The sequence below is a fragment of the Ambystoma mexicanum genome, chromosome 7q (genome assembly GCF_040938575.1).
Source record: "Ambystoma mexicanum isolate Mex_15411 chromosome 7q, UKY_AmexF1_1, whole genome shotgun sequence".
Taxonomy (NCBI): domain Eukaryota; kingdom Metazoa; phylum Chordata; class Amphibia; order Caudata; family Ambystomatidae; genus Ambystoma; species Ambystoma mexicanum.
Window position 1 is genome coordinate 899,995,701 of NC_090941.1, and position 10,414 is coordinate 900,006,114.

Consider the following 10,414-nt stretch of genomic DNA (forward strand, 5'->3'; position numbering starts at 1 on the left):
AAAAACGGAACTGAGGCTACAGGCGCTTTGTGTGCTACTTATAACTTCCGATGACGTCACCCTCGACGGAGGCCAAGGAGGGAAAATACCCTTGACCTTGTCACTGACAAACTGCATCGAGTCTTCAAAAGTAGAAAGTGTAAGACTTGAGATTGAAGCTAAAGAATCCTTCATTGTGTGTCTGAGGTACCCAAGGCTCTCCCACGTCAACAGTCAAGGCAAGAAGTGGGTGCTGCTGTGGTACTGTCCTTGGCTCCTGCAACAAAGCAGCACAGCTGGTGAGTTGGGGAGACTGATACCAGACTGGCCTGTGTGGAAATCAAGGTTGCAAGCAGCAACATTGTATGAAGATGATTAAGACAGCAGATGATTGAATGAACTTTGAAGCTAAAATACAATACTGTAGACCAAGTGGTCCAGCATCACGTGGGTGCTCAGTCAAAAGGACTGTTAAGTATCCATCCGGAAGGTTGTGAACATTAAAAGAAAGTGAATTGTGAAATCAAAGTGGTCCTGCAACGGGTCAAGCCAAACCCTGTGCACATTCGAAAGTCTTCAATACGGGTTGTATACAATGGTCTGAGCCCGGCTGAGGGAGACTAATGGTGTAGAAGGGATCTGAGCCCGGCAGAGGGGGATCTGGGGTGAACCATCGTCTCCATATTGAGCCCTTTTTATATCTGCTTTCTCTTTAACGGTTTGATCTTGTGTTTCCATCTTTTTTTGTTTTTTGTTGCGTCTTTTTTGTAAGAACTTTGAGGCCTGTGGGCATAAGGCGCTCTATAAGAATTACAAATAAACCGTGAGTCACCCAAAAAGGAAGAAACTAAGAACGTTGTATAAAGAGTGAAAGGTGAAAGACAGACTCGAGCCCGGCAGAGGGAAGCCTGTGCGGAACTGTGTACTAGAAGGATCTAAGCCCGGCTGAGGGGGATCCAGGGTGGATATTGTATCACCCGATGTGAATACTTGTGAAAATGTGAGAGGGGAAAAGAACAAGTTATACATTTGGTTGCATTAGGCCCTTTGAGAGAAGAGACTGAGAAGCAAGGATACTTATGCTCCGAAGGCACTGATGCGGAGTGAACTGTAACCACGTGCTACGAAGCCAGAGACACTGCCATGTTCCAGAGAACCACCTTGTCCCGTGCTAAACACATGGGAAAGGGAGGCCAACGGCCTGAAAACCTGACATATCATTTTTGAACACTATTCTTTTTCATAATATTTCCCACACTATTTGTATTTAGCAGTAAGGATTAGCAATAGGATTTTTAGTGTAGGCCCCTTTTATTTCGACAAGACACCACTGCTTTATTTGATGGTCGTAGCTTGCTCCCATTTGTAGATTTAGGATTAGATGGGGGTTTATCGCACCCTTATTTGAAGTTCAATAAACACCCTCGAACTGTGGTTACTTGTGTCTGTCTTACTGTTGATGCCATGCCTTTTCTTACACTCCATTAAAGCCTGAATTGAGTTCAAAAGCTTGACCATTACGTGCCGTCATATCTATGATGATGCTCCCTCCTACCTCTATCATTGCATATCCACAAAACCTTTTGTGCGCGCTACGGCCATCTTCCAGCCTCACTCTGCAAACTCTGGGATTCAAAAACAAATTAGCAGAAGGGGCTAGCTTTTCTGTCACAGTACCCTCCCTCCTATCATCAAAAATTAGCCTTCCTACCGTTTGTTCAGAAAACCTGTGAACACCAGGTTCACAAATACAATGAACTCGTCTCTTGCTGTCCTCACATGTATCCTCCTATAGTCCTGTTGCTATACCTACTCCGAAAAAGAGAAAAAAAGACATGCGCGGACTAAGGAACCCAGGGGAATTCCAAATGGAAGAGGACAGGCGGAGGTTGATTTATCAACCTACAAGACAGGAAAGGTACAGTCCGTGAGATCAGAATGAAACCACCCAAATACAGAACAAGAGAAGCAGAAGCCAAGAGCTGAATGTAGAGGAGGATGGTCCACCATGTCAAAAGCTTCAGATAGGACATGAATGAGAATAGAAGAGTTTTTGAGGTGGCGAGCAGAGAGAAGAAGGTTTGAAACATGAGAGGGAGCAGTCTCAGTAGACGGCTGGACGAATGCCAGAATGCAGAGAAGGAAGTAGTGAGTGAAGATTGAGATGAGACAAGAGTAATTATCTCAGGTAATTTAGAGAGAAACAGAAGGAGCTAGGTTGTCAGATTGCAGGAATCCAAATCCGGTTCTTTGAGTAAAGGAATAACATGTTTAAAAGAAGAAGGCATGATGGCAGACGTCATGGAGAGATTGAGAAGACAAGATAGGGAATACCTGGAGAATGTGATGCTGTCCAATGGTCTCCAACAGAGTCCTGCTAAATCAGATTTTACCTTACTGGTTCCTAAACACCAGCATGTGTGTCCCTGTCCTCACTCTTCCATTTATGGGTTGCCTAAAGGTTAAGAATCTAGGGGTTAGTCACCAATCAGATCTGGTTTTTAATACAGAGATCAGTTAAGTTTTAGACTGCAGTAAACCCACTATATAACTTTCATATATTCCAAATTTGAACTACTTAGTTGTGGCCTTGATTAACTCGCAGCTGTACTGTGTAAACGCTTTGTATGCAGGCCTTTCTGATCCGAATCATGATTGTTTACAAAGTGTTTAGAATGCAGCTGTTCGAATGATATTTAGGAAGCCTAAAAATCGAGATGTTCCTTTTAAGCAATTTCTACATGGTCTCCCTATTCACCAAAAATTCCACTTCAAGATGTTATGTTTAGATTGTAAATGTATTTATGGGCTTGCCCACCCAATCTTGCTATAAATATCTCATCAGCCTAAAGCAACCCTTACTTCCCAACATGACCCAATGCTATTGATCCCTAGAACTAGATAAGCCTAGAGGTTCTTGGTCCTAGTCTCTGGAACCCTCTTCCAATCTCTCTTCATTGACCAGTTTTTGTGGTCACTTTTTAAAGCACTGTTTGTATGAACATATAAACAAACACTTGAGTAATCAATGTTTCAAGCTTAACAGCAAAGGTAGGTACTATGCTGGGCTGGGCGAAGACTTTAGAAACGCCATTCACCGAGTGTGGCTTTCGAAGGCTGTCCAAATCTCCTGGCACGTCCCCACTTCCACCTTGTACACCCAGTAGAACCTTCTCCTTAATACTACACATCTCTGGTAGGTTACACCACAGTCTTGCACAAATGTGTATGTCTAAGACTTCCAATCATGCAATATCCAGACCAGTACAGTCACTATCCTGAACCATGCCAGTCATAATCTAGGCCACCCTCTGCCCCCAACATGAACATCTCAACATCTCTGGGACCAGTTTTCCCAGGAGAGTTAATCTCTGACCGACCCCTTCCTAAAAACTAAACACTCTCGCAATGCCAAGAACATGTAGCCAATACCAGCTGCAAATTTTGTGCGGCAGGTCTCATTAGCAGCCAGGCCCTTGTGAAAGTTTCTGCAGTGTTTATAGGCCCCATGTAGAATCTTGGCCAGGCACACAGAGTACCCAATCAATTGAGGACTTATTTGTACCAAAGAACTAGTGAGCCATTCCTCACAACTCAGTCTGTCCCAGATCTTGTGTCAAGGCCTCAAGCAATTCTCATTCGACTCAACGAGGCAGCTGTAGATCACAAGCACACCATGTGACTGACATTCGTCAAAGCCTCTAGTATGGTACGTCTCATTCCAGTCATCCTTTCAGGGCTCCGTCACCAGGCCCACTGCAGTCTCCCATATGCACCAAAGGGGCAGTTGTCTGAAGGCAAGCTACAAACCATTTACACAGAGGTTTTCAATAAATATCCTGCATAAACACCAATTGGGCCAGAACCCCCCCATACAAAACGATAGCTGGACTGTACCAAATCAATGCCTCTTGGAAGAAGAATTAATCCAGATCCCGAATCTTGCACTTCTTAAAGTTCACAACAACCCAGTGAGTGGCTACTTGTTCAGGTAGTAGTTCTGATCTTGTGAAGGAAAGCCTTACTGAACCGAAGAGTTCGAAGTGATTTCCCGAACCTCAAATGGTGGGTTCTTTATGCATGTCCAATGGGAGCGTGTTTCAAAGAGTCTGGCATGCAACTGCCAAGTTTCGAATTGCTTCAGTTCGTGTGTGTGTGTTAACCTCTACATTGCCGCATCCCCGGAAGTGCAGGAAGTTATTTGGGATATGTTTGGCAACTGTTAGAAGCATTTGGGCCCGGGACCCCAGCATGCATTTTTCAATGAGCTTTAAGACCATGCGGTAATGGATTTGGAGCCAATGTAGCTTAAGGGGGGTCCGAGGGCACAGATATGTGGTCTTGTTTCCTCATGCCAAGAAACAGGTAGGATGCTCTGTTCTGGTTTGCTTGCAAGCATGCAATTTCCTTATTGGGTAGTTACTAGAGCAGATTGCTGCAGCAAGTTTTCAGATTAGGGCTCGAGTGATCTGGATCTTGAAATTAATCTCTAAAGTTGTGAGCAATCTTTGCACCAGATTGAGGAGATTGCATTTTTACAAAACGGCAGCTATACAGTGAGGAGACGTCCTGGTCAAAGATAAGATCTATGTTCTTTATCTTGTCTGTTGGTGTAGTTAAGCTCCCCTACCCCCATCTCCTTGAGCCAACTAGTACATCTCCAAAAGCAAGGATTTCAGTCATCCGACAGCCAGTTCTGTGTATCCCAGATAGACTGGAGGTTATGCATTGTAAGCATTTAAAGATACGGGATTGCAGGACTGTAGCCATTAAAATAGGTACATCGAAAAGGATTTTGACCTGAAGATCACACATTTCACCCTAGTTCGTACAGGAAAGTGATCCATTCTGGCACAGGGGCGAGGGGGGAAGGATTCACATGATAACTAATAGATTGTCAAATAACAGTTACAGAGCTCCTTTGTGGGTGGAAACTTAACTGGCGGAGAAGCAGATAGTTGCTGAAGTTGTTTCAGGACCAGTTTCCCTATAAGCTTGGCTTCCATATGGATGGAAGTAAGCAGGTGGTATCTGGATAACACAGCATGATCTACATCTGGTTTCTTCAGCAGATGCATGATGGCTGTTTCGAGGCTGTATGGAGTTCTTCAAGTGGTCCGGGAGGCGTTGCATAGCAGTTGGGGCGAACAAAGAGTTGGGCTACATGAAGGGAGGCCTTTAAGGAGTTTAACATCTCAATTATCATGGGGCTGAAGGTTGTTCGGATTTTAATTGCTTTGCTGCAGGATGTCCCCTTCGGGGCAATGTAGTTTCAGATCTCTTAGGTGTGAAGCAGGTAGCCAGTCCCTCTGCCAGGGATTGGTAGGGTTCTGAGTCTGAATTTTGTGGTGGTCCATGGGAAAGAATGATTAGATGGCGGAGGCAGTGATGGCAAGCTATAGATGAAAGGTTGGTGTGATTAACTGGTAATACGGTGGGTGTATCTTCAAGTGATAGGTTACATTGTGATTTATAAAGGTGGGGCAATGGATTTGGCAAATGACTTCAGATGGTGAGAGCAGTGGTGGGTATAGATGGTGAGGAATGGGTTGGAAAGTTGCTTGCGAGGGAGAAGATTAAATAGTGAGGATATGCAAAGTTGGGAGGATTTTGGTGTGGCTGGATTTCATGCAATACTAGGGTTGGTGGGTGGTAGGGCGAATGTTTTTCAGGTTTAGGTATGAGATGGTTTGGTGGTAGGCCAGGCACTGAAGGGGTTGGTTAGGTGAATGGAAGGAAGGGGATCTCACATGATGGGTTGACACCACTGCCTATGGTTACATTTCCTAACAGGCAAACTGTGCATAAGTGTTGCATGAAGGATTGCATTTTCGAATATCTTCTTAGATCCTCTCTAAAAGAAGTTGGCAACAGTTTGAATTAGTGTGTACTTTGCTTAAAACAGGTGTCTACTTTTTCGCTGACGTTTAAAACTGCTTTCTGAATAAGTTAAGGTGCAAACATCATTCCATTTGAATGCTTTAGAGTGTCGCACCTCTCCCCTGTATGGCCCCTAAACATAACTGTACAAGGACTGACTCATAGATAGAAACAGCATTGCTTCCATTTCACTTGGCTGGGGTAAAATCTTTAAATAAAGTTAATACTTGTTTAGTTTCAGGTATGAGAGAACAGCTAGTTTCTGCAGGATTATGAATCCCCCCACTGCCTCACATTTTATTTTATTTTTTAAAACTTTGTTTATTAAGGGAACAGTTCACAGCAAGACAATTCTCATAAGCAGTGCAGCACAGCATGTGCATAATTTCGACAATGACATACATCTGTGGCAATGAGGCAGGCATCGTCACCTAAGGTGACGGAGTAGGTGTTACATCAGCATCAGACATCAAATCACATAGGTACAGACGTAGCAGCGACCATAGATCTTTGGGACGACAGGGCGTCGGGACTGATAAGACAAAGTTCCTCATCATTATTCACCATACATAAGTCTTTCAGGAAGTTGGATCGGGTAGGCCCTGCGGCGGATTTCCAACATTTAAGGATGCAGCGTTTGACAATAACACGAGATATTAAAAAACCTTCTTGTGGTTTCCTTCACCTTTCCAATGTCACCAAACAGGTATTTCAGGGGGGACAGAGCGGCTGGGATCGCCGTCATCTCAAGGAGCTCAGCCACTTCTCGCCAAAAGTCTGCAATAACAGGGCACGACCAATACATATGATACGCTCCAGCATCGGGGGCGCAACATTTCGAACATGTCCCTGTGCAACCCTCTACAAACTTAGCTAGCCTAGCCGGGGAGTAACGTAACTGATTCAGGATTTTAAATTGAATCAGTCGGAGTCCTGAGTTCATGGAGACCGATTTGGTGAGTTGATATCGGGCCCATCTCGCGTCATCAATCTGGGTACCCACATCCCACTCCCAGGTTTCTCTGATAGTGTTTCGTGAGGGGGAATGTGATTGCACCAAGGTGTATAGCGACGAGACTCCCGATTATAACCATCCGTCGTCACCATAGCTCTGATGCATTCATGTGTCTGGGGTTCTGCCGGGAAGGAAGGCCATTTAGCAGCAAAAGTTGTTCTCATACAATAGTATTGAAGCCGCTTAAACTAGCCACCCCCACTGCATCTATGAAGTCTGAGTTCACAAAACATGCCATCGAACATATCTCGCATCCTGAAAAGTTTATTTGGGTCCCAGGTTCGCTGAAGGGCCTTGTCAAAAGTCGGGGAAATACTAGAGAAGTTCCACAGGGGTATATCTGGGTCATAGGAGATCTCCAGGCCAATCCTCCTGTAGACCCTGGACCAAGCTTGTGTGGTGATGTATACCGAGTCGAATGAGCAGATGTTACCATAAGTGGGGTTCAAGAGGACCGATCATATACCAATAGGGCAGACTGCGTGCTTTTCAAGAAGAATGTGTGGGGCTGTGTCTTCGGGATCAAACCCATGTTTCACAAATTGTGCCTGTGCTGCTATACAATATAATTCAAAATCAGGGGCCGCAATACCACCCTGCGAGTATGGCTCCACCATCTTGTCCCAACCTAGCCTAGCAGTTTTCCCGTTCCAAATAAAGGAAGACGCCAATGATTCAAGTTTCGCAAAAAAGGGTTTACCGGGCCAAATCTGGATGTTGTTGAAGAAATATAAGAGTTTGGGTAGAACTACCATTTTAAGTAGGGCCACTCGGCCGTATAAGGACAGAGGGAGATTAGCCCATAGTTGGAGCTTGGTCGTAAGGGTGAGAAGTAATTCGCCGTGATTATGCGAGTACAGCAGCTGTCTATTTCTGGCCACCATGATTCCCAGGTATCTTACCTGCGTGGGGGCAGGCTTAAACCCTGCAATATGAGCTAGGTCACCTGTATTAGGGGTCAATGGAAATATTTCAGATTTTGGGACATTGATTTTATATCCTGAATATTCCGAGAACTCGTGTATATCGGACATAATGTGCTGCACATTCTCATGTGAGCCCCAGACATATAACAGCGTATCATCCGGGCACAGTGATATAATTTGGGGAGGGCCAGTCATCCCGAGACCTCTGTGCGAGTGGTGTTGACGGATATATTCCGCCATCGGTTCAATAGTGAGTGCAAAGAGAATGGGCGAGAAAGGACGAGAAAGGACAGCCCTGTCTGGTCCCTCTGTGTAGATGGAAAGAAGGGGACAGGGTGTTATTAGTTAGTACCTTGGCAGATGGTTGGGTATATAGCAGTCGGACGCATTTAATAAAATATGGCCCAAGTCCAAACCTCTCGAGTACCAGGAAAAGGTATGTCCAGGAGATGGAATCAAAGGCCTTTTTGGCATCTAGGGCCACTACATCCGCTTTCGCCTCCGGATCTATTTGCGCCAGCACATTAAATAATCGTCTCAGGTTTAAAGCTGGAGATCTAGTTGGTATAAAGCTAGCTTGGTCAGGGTGGACCAGGATTGGCATGTACGGCAGGAGTCTGGTGGTCAGCACCTTGGCGAAGATTTTCGCGTCAGTGCTGATTAGAGAGGGGCCTCTAGGAGGCCATATCCTGTGCTGGTCTGCGTGGCTTCAGAAGGACCGTAATGACTGCTTCACGCATCGAGTCTGGAAGGATACCACGATTCATAGCCTCTTCCCACACTTTCAGTAATAGTGGGGCCAGCTCACCCTGAAATTCTTTGTACAGTTCGGCGGTCACGCCGTCTGAGCCAGGGGCGCGGCCACCGGATAGAGGTTTAATGGCATCAGTGAGTTCTTCAATAGTAACGGGTTTATCCAAAATGTTTCGTGTCGTTTGGGTAAGTGTTGGGAGATCAAGGGAGTCTAGGTACCTGAACGTGTCATCCCTGGTTTTAAATTCATGATCAGAGTACAGAGCAGAGTAGAAATCAGGAAAAGTAGAATTAATATCACTTTCTTTATTGACCATGACCCCAGCAGGGTTCTGGATACTAGCGATTGGGTTAAGGTGCCTGTCTGTTCTAAGCATGTTGGCCAGAAATCTCCCCGCTCTATTACTCTCCGCGTACCTGCGGGCCTAAGCCGGGGCAGCCATGTATAAGACTTCCCTGTTGGCTAGCTCATTGAATTCCTTGAGGGAAGCGTGCATCTTAGACAGGGTTTCCTTGTTCAATGCGGCACTATATTCCGTCTGAAATGCATCTATTGTGGCTTCAGCCACACCTAGTTCCCTTCTCACAGCTTTCAGCATAGCTGTAGATTTACCCAGTATCGTACCCCGGATCCAAACTTTGAATGCCTCCCATAGGTGCTCACCGAACCTTCGTTCAACTCCAGAAATTCCTCAATTTCAATATGTAGTGCCTCACAGATATTGGGGTCCCTAAGGATCGCAGAGGGCATTCTCCACCTTTTAGCCGGAGGTGGGGAGTCATCTAGGCTGATATCTAGTGTTATCGGCGAGTGGTCCGAGAGCGTGCGGGGGTGTATTGCACAGTCAGTGATCGCCCCAGAGAGGGATGAACTAATGAACCAATAATCTATACGGGAGTGGGAGTCATGAACAGATGAGTAGAAAGTGAATTTCCTCTCATATGGATGCAACGTGCGCCATGCATCAATTATATCGGTCTGTTCCATCATCTGTCTAAGAATAAGAGCCGCTTTGGACGGGGCCCTGGGGGAGGTAGATGAACGATCCAGGGAGTGATCAAGAATCGTATTAAAATCCCCACCCCATATTATTTGCGCCTCTTCCGATGTGGACAGCATATCAAGGATTGCGCAGTAAAATAGCGGGTCATCTATATTAGGACCGTATGTGTTAATCAGTAATATTTGCCTTCCCGCCACCTCCCCCCATACCAACACGTATCTACCTAGAGGGTCTATCTTACTAGAAAGATACCTGAAGCATAGCTTGGGGTGTATGAGTCAGGACTCCCCTGGACTGTGTCGAATACTCTGAAGTACCCATGAGGACCCCATCGTGGGAGGAATTTGGTATTGACACTCCCCAGTGCATGTATTTCCTGTATCAGAAGGAAGTGGGGGTCGTGGCGTGTAATGTATGCAGCAATTTTCCTTGCCTTGACTGGATTGTGGAGACCCCGAATGTTCCAGGAGAGTAGTCTAATGTTCAAGCCACCCTTCGCCTGCGCCATAGTTGCCTATCGGAAGGAGCGTTTGCCAAGTATGGCGCCATTGTTTCAAGTGATGGAAGAGTCCTGCTGGAAAGAAGTTCCCTGATTTTAACTTTGTAACATCCCCAACCATGCCTGGCAGAACACCAGGAAAATCTTTTACCTGTTTCCCCCGCCAACCCCCACCCGCATCATCAACCACAACCCGATGATGTATCCCATCAAACATAACTTGGGAAGTCTCCTGGGGATGGTCCTCCGGTTCCGCCACCGGCCGGGGCGGCAAGTTGCGGTTAGTCTCTCGGCTCCCCGGGGGAAGGGGGATTGAGGCCTTGACATACATCATGGCCTCCGTAGGATTCTCAAAAAA